Raw genomic sequence first — 11,587 nt, 5'->3', positions numbered from 1 at the left:
ATACTGTAAAAATATTACTAAAAAAACCAAAAACATTGTCATAATTAGAGATCATATCAAATCTACTATTTAGAGAACTTAGTACTTGATCAAATATTCTCAAAAAAAATATTAACTTTAAACGCGGTTTTGAGATTTTGAGCTGCTTCTTGCCCATGTTCATAATCACAAAACTTTGGTTTATATTTTTGTTGAGTAGTATTGATTACGGGAAAATCTTGCTCATCTCAAGAACCGCGGCTTATTTTGCCGCTTGAGCAATTATATTCTCGAAGAAATTATCATTTCTATAATTTTTGAAATGATCGACTAAATTCTTTAAATAATTTTGACATACAAAAAAACACTGAATCCTTTACTTAAAACTAAGTTTATTGTCAATGGAATAGTTAAAAAAACAAAACACTGGTTCACAGGTAAGAATTTTCGGTAAGTTTGGCATTAAGGTATAAACTTCTTTAATTAAACGCTTTAACTTCTTTAAAAAACATATGAGAAAAATTACGTCTTTAGTTAGCCCTTGGTAAGTCTAAAGGGATCTAAGTCTAAGTCGTAAGGGATTTATTTAGACCCAGACGACTTTTTTTAAATACTTTGGCAAATGTTGACATACGTGTCACTTCACTAGCACCAGCAGAAGAATCAGGAGTATTTGGTGAAAAAACTTCACTTTCTAGCTCTTCTTCGTCCTCAGTATACGGAACCTCATCAGTATTTTACAATTCACTGTCGGAATTTTCAGCATTTGCAACTGGCGAAGAAGTAACTATATTACTTTTCGTTGCGCGAGATTTTGTATATGGCAATAAGAATGTCATATGTTCTGCAAGGTAGAACGCCTTTTTTTTTTTGCCCAAATAAGATGTAATACTCGTCGATTGAACATATTCAACCAGCCCGCATCCTTTAGCTTATGAGAAATATGCTCCCCTCTCCTTACGCCAAATACAAGTCTTAGGCACGAATTGTTTTTTGTATCCGACAGGCATTTAAGCAGTCAAGACAAGGACTATAGATAGTGTCGCAGAAATTGAAAGGTGACAAAACCAATGCTTCACAAAACATTTTTTTAATATTAGTACTTAAGTAATTCTTCTGCGAGTAAATAGTTTTTAAAGCAGAGTATCCAAGTTTATTTTTAAGTGTAACACGCTCCCTTAATTTTAATTTATGATCTATTAGGAGCCTAAGATTATTGGCTGAATTTTGAAATTGTATAACATCGTTATTCATTTCAAGTCTAAAGTTTTTTAAAATCTCAATCCGGTGAGCGTCACTACAAAAAAGAATAGCTTTAGATTTGGCTGCATTAATTTTTAAAAGTAGATTTTGAGTTTCAGCAAAGATATTATTAAGATCTATATTATTATTAAGGTTAGCTTCAGGAGCATAACTGGGTTTAAATGAATATTAAATTTGAGTATCATCTGCATAGCAGCGATTTTACATCTATTTAATTTTCTTGTTAATTGTGATGTGTATATTGTATATAACAATGGACCCAAAATACTACCTTGTGGTACACCAGAAATAACGTCAAGTGCCTCCGATATTTTTCCATTTAGCAGAACTCTTTGTTTGGGGTTTGAAAGAAAAGATGACATAAGTGTTAAGGTCGACTGAGAAAATCCTAGATAATGCAATAGAGATATGAGTATCTCATGATTCACCACGTCAAATGCTTTGGTAAAATCTAAGAGAATTAAAAAAGTTGCCTGATCTTTATCCAAAGCCCGAAATATATAGTCTGTCAGAAAACCAGACTGAAACCCAGACTGATTTTCTGGGATGAGATTATTGCTATTTAAATAATCAAAAGAATTCCATAATTTTTTCCAAAATTTTCGAAGAAACAGAAAGTATAGAAATAGAACAAAGATTGTTGAATGCTGTGGGATTTTTAATTTTAGGTAAGGGAATAATATTGGCCTCCTCCACTTTTCCGGAAAATAGCTTTTCTCCAGACGACAATTTATAATAAGGGTAAGAGGGTTAATAATCACAGGACAGCAAAGCACAACAATAGTAATGTTTAAATTATCGGATCCAAATGCATTGCTTTTTATAGTTTGAAGAATTTTTTCTACTAAATCCTGGCCTACTAAATTAAACCTAAAATCGTATATATTTTGAAAAATTCTGTGCTCATTAAAAAAACTTATAAAATCGGTATTAGGCTTATTGTTGTTATTGTTTATATTAGTAAAAAAGCCATTAAGTTTGTTTTTTTTACTAATATACACATCTTGTAATGATATAGGAAGCAGTACATTAGATTTTTTAGAAATATTGATTTTTTTTAACTCACTCCAAATTTCTCTATTACTACAAATGCCAAGTTTATAGGTTAAATATGCTTTTTTCTCTACACGAATCGCAGACGTTGTAATATTTCTATACTGTTTATACGTATTCCAGTCCTCCCGATCCTTACTAGCTCTAAACTTATTTAGAGCCCTATTACGAAGCTTTTGCATAAACCTGATGGAGGTTATCCACGGGCTATACGGTTTTCTTTTATTATTAACCCTCTTTAATGGCGCATGTATGTCTAGGATATTAAGTATCGACTGTGTAAAAAATCAACTTTAGAGTCAATTTCAGGCATGATATACATACTATGCCAAGGTGTTAACTCCAGATCAGACTGAAACCGTAAATGTCCAATATTATGAAGGTTTCTACATGTAAAACTAAAGCTTTGTGGCTCAGAAATATTAAAATTAATTTCACAAAAAACCAACAAGTGATCCGACTCCTCAACATCCCTAACACCACAAGCCTCTATGAGGTCAATATTAGAAAAAATCAAATTAATCAGGGACGTAGAAGTATCAGACACTCTTGTAATCTAAACCATAAACTTTAGTAATTTGAAACGATGAAGTATTTACACTTGGATTAGGAACATTTAAGTTAAAGTCGCCAAGAAGTATTATGTGCTCACAGGCAGCATAAAAATCAACCATAATGTTATCCAGAGCAGAATAAAAAAGGTTTAGTTCTGCTTTAGGTAGACGATAGATGTTTCCAACAAGAAATTTTTTGTCATTTATATTTAGCAGTGGCGGCTCGTGACTTTAGGAAGAGGTGAAGCGCAAAACCCAAAATATACCATAAGCAGCAAAAACAAAATTTTATTATGCAAATTGGGTCATATGACGGCAACATTTTGTAAAAAAAATTCCCGAACGCGATGGAATTTACTTCCGATAAACAAGAACTAAGTCAATAGAATAAGAACCTTTGGTTGACAGCGGCATGCATACGCAGCGCCGTTCTGTAAATAACCCCGCGTGTTTGTCCGTCCGTTGCTATAGCAACCGTCGTAAGCGCGGGGAGAGGTGTTGCATCGGATTATTGTTTCTGCTAATTGTGCTGCATTGACACATGCGGTGGCGGTCGCCGCTGCTCTTATGAGAATATGTTTAGCGCGCTCGAGTTTCTGAATACTTTTACAAATATATTCTTTATAGGATTACACTAATTTTGATAAATCAAGAATTAATTTGTTATAAAATATAAAACAAACTAAATTGTAAACGTAAAGATGTCGATTTTAAAATTTGTGGTGAAGCGGCGCTTCACCCGCGTCCCCTGACGAGCCGCTACTGATATTTAGCTCAATCCAAATTTGTTCAAGAAAAGCTGCAGATTCTCTACGCAAAATACGAAAGTTAAAAGTATTTTTGAGATACACGGCAACACCGCCACCTCTACTTATCATTTACGTATGTAAAAAAAGGAGTTTGCAAGTATGCTCTTTCACTAATTTTCCTTTAGTTTAAGTTATCACAAGACAGGTAATAGTAACCGTTAAATTTAACAGTAAAAAAATACCACTTATGGTGGTGTTAAGTGCAGAACCCAAAAAAATTTATAGCAAATTATACGATACATAAATCTGAATTAAATATTTAAGTACACAATACAATATACTTATCAGACAACAAAGAAAAATAAACATATATTATTAATGTAGTAAGTTGAAGAAAAAAAGACTACCTATTAAAAAAATACAAAGGAAAGAACCCCAAAAAAGGAACCCCCGATATAAAAAAAATCAATTACAATCATAATTTTCACATTAAAAAAAGTAAGTAATTACTACAAAAAAAGACTCTTTGCAATAAAGAAACTTAACATGCCATAGTGAAAAGGTATACGTGACGAAAAAGAAAATATATATATATATATATATATATATACTATATAATATATATACTATATATATAATTACTACAAAAAAAGACTCTTTGCAATAAAGAAACTTAACATGCCATAGTGAAAAGGTATACGTGACGAAAAAGAAAATATATATATATATATATATATATATATATATATATATATATATATGTTATATCAGTGGTCTAATAGGACAACCTAAGTTATCTCTACAACGCAATAGATCTTCAAAACATCAACAAGTCGCACAGATATTAGATTACTTCTAGAACAAAGGACTATTGTTCTAAATCATAAACATCTTCAATTACTTCAATCATAGAAGAACTAGTAAACAGTAAATAAGGCGTAGTTTCCCACGAAACCCAAGAAGCTTGTTGACGATAATTCCATTTATTTATCCACAACGCCACCAAGACTCTACGTGATCTAAAATGCAGCATCAGCACCACAGAAACTATATAAGCTTGACCATGTCTCCATTAATATTATTATTATTATTGTTGTTGTATTGTAGTAATAATCATATCTTTTGTTTAACTCTTAATTGTTTTAAAATCCAAAAGTTATAATTGTATTTTTTTTATTTTATAATGTAATTAAAGTTTTTTTAAAAAAAGTAAATTCAGTGATTGTGATTTAACATATATATATATATAAAATTATGATTGAACATTAGCGCCCCCATCATCAAATTATATAAGATATTCTCAACTCACCAAAAAAAGATACACAGAAGAAGCAGCAACGCTTTATTGCATAGTGAGAGTGTTTTTGCCCGGTTTTCACCGTTTTCAAATGTTTTATAGAATTTTGGTATTTTTTGAAAACTTTAATATGGTTGTTAAGTATTTTGTGTGCCAGAAGAGCAGTATTTCAAACGAAAATGTATCTTTTCTTAGGTAAGAAAGTATGATTATCTCAAACCTCAAGAAACAGAGTATTTAAGACACAATGGCGTTGTCTCGACGCTCCAATTATCGAGAACGGAAAATGACAACAATGTGTGTTTTCACAGAACTTCATCAATATTTTAAAATTTTTTTTGACAGTGTTAAGTTTCAAAATTTACCTGAAATAGGAGGAAAAAAAATTGATGATTTTTAAAGGCCGATTTCTCAAAAATTTTAAATGTTACGTTTTAAAACTTAAAAATTTTTTTAGTTTAAAAATTTTAAATTTCAAGTTTTTTATTAAGGAATAAAAATCCATATTCTTATTTTCTCAAAATCAATACAATTATTATGATTAAACAAAAAAAAAGTTGAAAAGAACTATAAACTACATATGTATAATAATTCTATCATTCGATTTTATTTAGAGAAACGACCACTTTTGTTACTCTTCCATGCCTGGAGAAGAATCGTAGATACCCAACTAGGGTGTTTTGCCTCTTCCACTACCCACTCACATTGGCTTTGACAAGAAGATTCACTGTCTTCATCTTATTATACACATGTTTAAAGAACTCATGTTAGAGAAGACATCCTATTCATTGGATGATATTGAGATCTTGAATTGAATAATATGTACTTTTTAGTGTTTAACCCACTATTTTTCTCATATTTTTATCTATTTATTCAACGTATGTTTTTGACTGTTCTACTAAGATTTATGTGTATTTTGAAAATGTTGATTCTTTTTATAGCATATATTTACCATACATGTATTGTTCTTTTCATAAAAATTGATGACCAATTTTGTATTTATAATAATAGTATATTTTGAGTTCTTATATGGATTATTTCACTTTTATTGTTCTGTCGAATATACCCAATGTTAAAAGTTTATATTTTATAAATATTTACCGTATCTGAACATTTTTCTATTTCAATTCTGATCACTATTAAATTGAATGCACACTCTTGCGAAAATTATATCTAAATTAGAAATGCATATTTAATAAATATTGATTTCCTAATTATCCAAGCTTCACTTCAATAATTGAAAATATCTCCTTAGATTTACTTAGATTATTTTTAGTAAAAATTTTAATTTTTTTGTTTCAAAAATAAATATATTACGAAAAAGTAAATATTAAGTCACCTACGCCTATGTCTATAGTGTAGCATTAAGAGCAATCATCAGCACGTGACTTTGCTTAAAATGGATTTAACGCGATTTATCGGGAAGGTAAGCATTTGGCAACAACGCATCGCTAAAGCAAAGCAGAACACTGTTCGGACTCGCAGCAGACGAGTCAATGTTACCAGAGATTCATCGGGAGGAACCGATCGTGCATTTTTTAGTTTGCATGCGCTTGGACTTTTTTGCGTTTACTAACAAATAAGTCGCACGTGTATTTTGGTATTTTAAGACGTTTGATTCAGTGAAGAAAATAACATATTTCTATTGGTTGAATCAAAATATCCTCATGTTCCTCTGGTAATACAGTTTATTCACTATTCAAATTGACGGGTTTAATTTATTCATAAAAAATGCTTTTATATAGGAGGGTATTAGTATCTATATTAGTAAATTTCGGGAGAGAAAAAATAAATTTATAATTTATTTTTTGTAATTAAACAGTGTGTGTGCCAAGTGTAGTAAGGCAATAATAAAAATCTAATAAAAAGGATAAATGATGTTTATTATATGTATTAAATGTATATCTATATATATATAAAAGAGTTTGTCCTGACTGACTGACTCATCATCGCAGAGCACAAACTACAATAGCTAGAAACGTGAAATTTTGCCAACGGGTTCCTTTTATAATGTAGGCCCCGGATACGAACGAACTTTTTGAAATTCCACCGATAAGCGGTGTTAGCGATATGATAAATATCGCATAGCGGCATAAAACGGATTAATAAATACGATTAAAAAGTGCCTCTGTATTATTTATATTTTGGTAGACATAACAACAAAGCGGGTCCATGCGAGACTGATACCCGAGAGGTGACTCGACTCAGTCTTACCGCTCGCTCTGCATCTAACGAATCATTTTTAAGATTATTTGTGTCTTGGTTTTATAATAATTATATTATATTAATCGCGCCCCTTGACCTCAAGAAAAACGGCGTGGCAATTGTGGGTTACATTTACTATTATTGGAGGCCTTCTTCGATTTTTCTTTTATTTTCACGCTAGCAACACCGCGGGCATTCAGCTAGTATAAATATATATACGTATAATAAATTATTTATACATATATATACAAGGGGGCTAACCGAAACGGCGGCCATGTCGGGCTCAAAGCAAACGCTCGGACACGTCAATTTAGGTTACCATCCCCATCTGTCATTTCTTAGCCACTATCCTCAAAAATTTATTACTATCCTTTCAATTTTTTTATAAATGGAATAGTGGGTCGAGTTATAGCTTGTTTGAAAGGTTTTTTGATCAATGGCAAAAAGTCCATTTTTTTAAATGTATACCTTATATTTTATTTTATATCTAAAATAGTTAAAATGCCTTGAATTTAATATTATATAACTATTATTATAATTTAATTTAATATTATATATTAAAAAAAAAACGCCGAAATACGTCAAAAGGTTTGTCAAGGGGGGACAGCTTTCTAACCTAAAATTACTTCACATCCTTTCACCCATTGCCCTCCAGGGTCATCCCCTTAAAATTTTTAAATGTCAAGGGGTATCGAGTAATAGCTTGTTTAAAAGGTCTTTCAAAGTCTTTTATTTGTTGATTTTTTTAAATCGGTCGATTCGTTTTCGAAAAAAATAGAAAAATCTTTGTTTATCTTAATTTGTTCAGATAGAAAACAAAAACATGAAAATATCGGTTTTTATTTCAATAAGTGTTCAAAATGTTGCCCTGATCCCTGTATAATATGTAAACATGATATATGAACAAGCACGCCCCGCCTGCCGCACCGATTAAAATAAAAATGAAGGGCTGACACCCAATTATTGTATACGAGCCCCAGGAAGACACATTGATATTATTTGTCTTCCGAAAGCCGGAGCATCTAATCGAACCAAATACGCATCAAGCAAGTGACAGAGGCCCGACCGCATTAGCATTCAGCCTGTTACGTCTGCGAAATTTACTCGCTGGAAAGACATTCGAGCTTTTGTCTATCGAAGTCGACCAGGTATTTTAATTTGCTATTGAAGGTGATTGTTTACGGACACGCTCGGTCTGGTCGGCTACAATACATCTTCAGTTTTGTTTTGTTTTGATGGATCTGCATTTGGTGCGGGCGCGTGCTATTGTAATTTAATAATTAGTAGTATTTTGATTTTTGGGTGTATAGAAAAGGTTTTTTTAGTGGATATTTTAGTGGTTATTTATGAACGACTGTTCGATATTAGCAATTGTATTTTAGTTGGGTTTTTTGTAAGTAGTATTTATTTTTATGCTATCTGTAAGCAAAATAAAACGCGATACTTCTCAAAACAAACTAATATGACATAAAATAATTATCAAATTATATAAGGCACTTATTCGTATGGCCAAACTCCTAAGACTCTAATCCACTCTTTTTAAACACAAACCAAACACAAAAAAAACACCAAACGCCCAAATCTTAAAACTGAAACATCAACAAAAACGATATCGTAACATAAACAAATATAATGGGTTCCTGGCTCTCGGCTCGGTCGGCAAGGCCGCTATATTAAATAAATAATAATGGACCCAAGTGTTTCTTACATATCTATTATTATTATTTTCTTTTTTATATAACTTCATAATTTTTCTCTCTGAGTTAATATTTCATGCGCTTTCATTCCCTATTTCATTAAAGTGAATAATATTGAAAACATATTTTTTTCTAATTAACGATTTTATTGTTTGTCTACCCGAAAAAAAAGTTCACGCTTCGCCACTGCTTGACACAGGCCCGCATATTATTGCGGGGTATTATAAAGGAAAGGGTGTACGCAACACGAGTAAATAGAAAAGAAAAGCTACGTTAGCAAGTTATTACCTGTTTTGGGGAGCTAGATGAAAATCAAGAATTAGAAGAGAGACGAATATATTCACCAGAAATCTATTTTATAAATGTTTAGAGAATAATGGTAGTCATTTTGAAAATTTCATATAATAATACTTTTTTATTTTGTAATTTTTACATATAACTAACGAAGTATTTTGTAGTATAAATAAGCTTTGTTTTATCCGGTTTTTAGTTGTAAATCTAGATAAAATGTGTTAAATTTTCTACATGTTCTTGCTATTATTTAAGCAAATTGTCCATGGAAAATAAATAGTCCCATCAAAATTTCATTAATAATGTTCCTTGTTTTAAAACTACATTTTATTAAAATATAATAGTAATACTATAACTAAAACTTTCACTGTCATTTATTAAATCATGGTGATATTTCAGTTACCTAGTTAGCTATAAAAATTAAGTAATTTACAAAATCAAAATGTTTAAAATTATCAAATTTCAGGAACATAAATATTTACTTCTAAAACATGGCTTACTACTACGTATTTCAATAGTCTATTAAAATTAAATATAATATTCATTTAAAAAGATAAACTTTTTTCCATTTTATTAAATAAAAAATTTTAATTCAATTTTCAATGCCCATGTATATTGCTGATTAAATTAGGCTAGGGGAAGTTAAACAAGATGGTTTTTTAAAGTGAAGTTTAATATTTCGGCGTTTTAAGAACTTAAATGGCTGAGAAATATATATTTTATCAAATTGAGAATTGAAAACTTAAATAGATAATATCAAAATATAAAGACTGTCCCATCTAGGGACTAGGAAGCATTAAGTCAAACAAAAAAAAATTAAATAAAACTAAATACTATACAGAGTGGTTAAACGTAGACGAAACGGCGGCCATGTCGGGCTCGTAAAGATTTTCAAAAAGAAAACGCTCGGCTACGTCAATTTAGATTCAGATTATAATAGCACCCCGACTATTATCCCTTAGCCAAAGTTGAACTCTGCACATTATTACGAAGCACATACTAAACAAAGATCCCCAAAAATTAAACGTTTGGTGTGGCATTTATAGCAATCATATGGATATACGTTATACGTTAACAATCAACACGTTAAAGGCGAGATGATGTTTCTGTATAAAATGTTAAAATAGTTAATAGTTGGAAAACCGCTGTAGTAAAATCCTTTAAATAAGTTATAGCCATAAAGAGAATCGAAGAGGAAAAATGTTTCCCGGTAGTCTAAATTACGACGGTTAAAAATGCATTATTTAAATAAAATAAAATACTGGCCTGAAAACCTTCGCTACATTAGAAATTGAGTACTTAAGTAATATGTAAAGGTCGTTTAATAACTTCACATTTTACCTATTTGTCTGCTGAACAAATTTCTTATGTGACTTTAATAATACCATTGTTATTAAGTTCACAACTTTATTAAAAGAAAAAAATACTTAGAAATAACTATAAATATTATTACATAACTAGGTAGTACTCAGTCCTTATGAAATAAAAACAATAGAATCAAATACACACTAGTAAAATGCTTTATATTCATACAAAAAAAATTATTTCTGTTTAAGAAATTGTTTCTATTTAAATTGAAATTATTTGACCTCGCCATCATTATATTGTTTAAAAATGCATTGTTAGAATAAAATATAATACGGACCTAAAAACTTGAAACTGAAAATAGCGATAAAACGAAGTAGTTAAATAATCTGCAGAGGACGCCACGTCACGTCGATCAAACATGAATAGAATATGTAATTTTTTTGCGAATGTAATTTTTTTTCCCAATATTTTTTGTATTAACTTAGAGAAAAAGGTTTGCTGGATCCCTAAAACTAATTTAAAATATGATGTGAGGGCTACTATTATATTTTAAATTGCCTTAAGGTATGCCAATATTTAATTGAAAAATTTATATATTTCCTAATTTTTACTACACTTATATAGTTTTAGGCATGGATCAATCCTTTATCTGAAATATTTAAAAAAATAATCCGAAAAGTCCGAACTTCTAAAAAGCAATTTCTGTGGGCCTGGGAAGCGGAGCCTTAATAATAGACATCTAAATTCTATATATTTAATATTACTTTATCCCAACAAGAAAAAGTGTCAAAAGCAATGTAATTAGTTTAAAGTTCGGTGAAATAATTTGGATTTAGAATTACTTTCTAATAGGATTGTAATTTAATCTATAAAGTGTCAATAAATAAATACAATGCGTTACCCTGTTGGTTAAAAAAATTAAAGCTTTCTGTTTACCAAAGATCCTACAGATGTATACATTTAAATAGCTGATAATATGTTTTTATAACCCCGTAAATTTGGGCTTAATTTTGTTTATTTCATTTCTTTGGTAATAACTTTTTTTTTATCACACCAAAGAAATCCAAATGTAACCTGCTAACAAGTGTGAATTATTATATTATTATTAATAACTTTCGAACAAACTATACATATTTTCGTTTTTTGCAAGGAACCATAATAATCAGATCTGCCTTATGATCTTTTTGTGTG

The 11,587-nt window shown here is 30.3% G+C and overlaps 1 protein-coding gene across 1 annotated transcript in view; it reads right to left on the bottom strand.

Moving 5' to 3' along the window:
* The window catches only part of LOC126745270 (condensin complex subunit 1-like), a 94,716-nt gene that overhangs the window by 15,161 nt on the left and 67,968 nt on the right, over nucleotides 1-11,587 (bottom strand). The gene's annotated exons all lie outside the window — the stretch shown is intronic.

This window comes from Anthonomus grandis, chromosome 15 (genome assembly GCF_022605725.1).
Source record: "Anthonomus grandis grandis chromosome 15, icAntGran1.3, whole genome shotgun sequence".
Taxonomy (NCBI): Eukaryota; Metazoa; Arthropoda; class Insecta; order Coleoptera; family Curculionidae; genus Anthonomus; species Anthonomus grandis.
The sequence above is the reverse complement of the archived record's forward strand: the minus strand, read 5'-3'. Positions and strand labels throughout refer to the sequence as shown.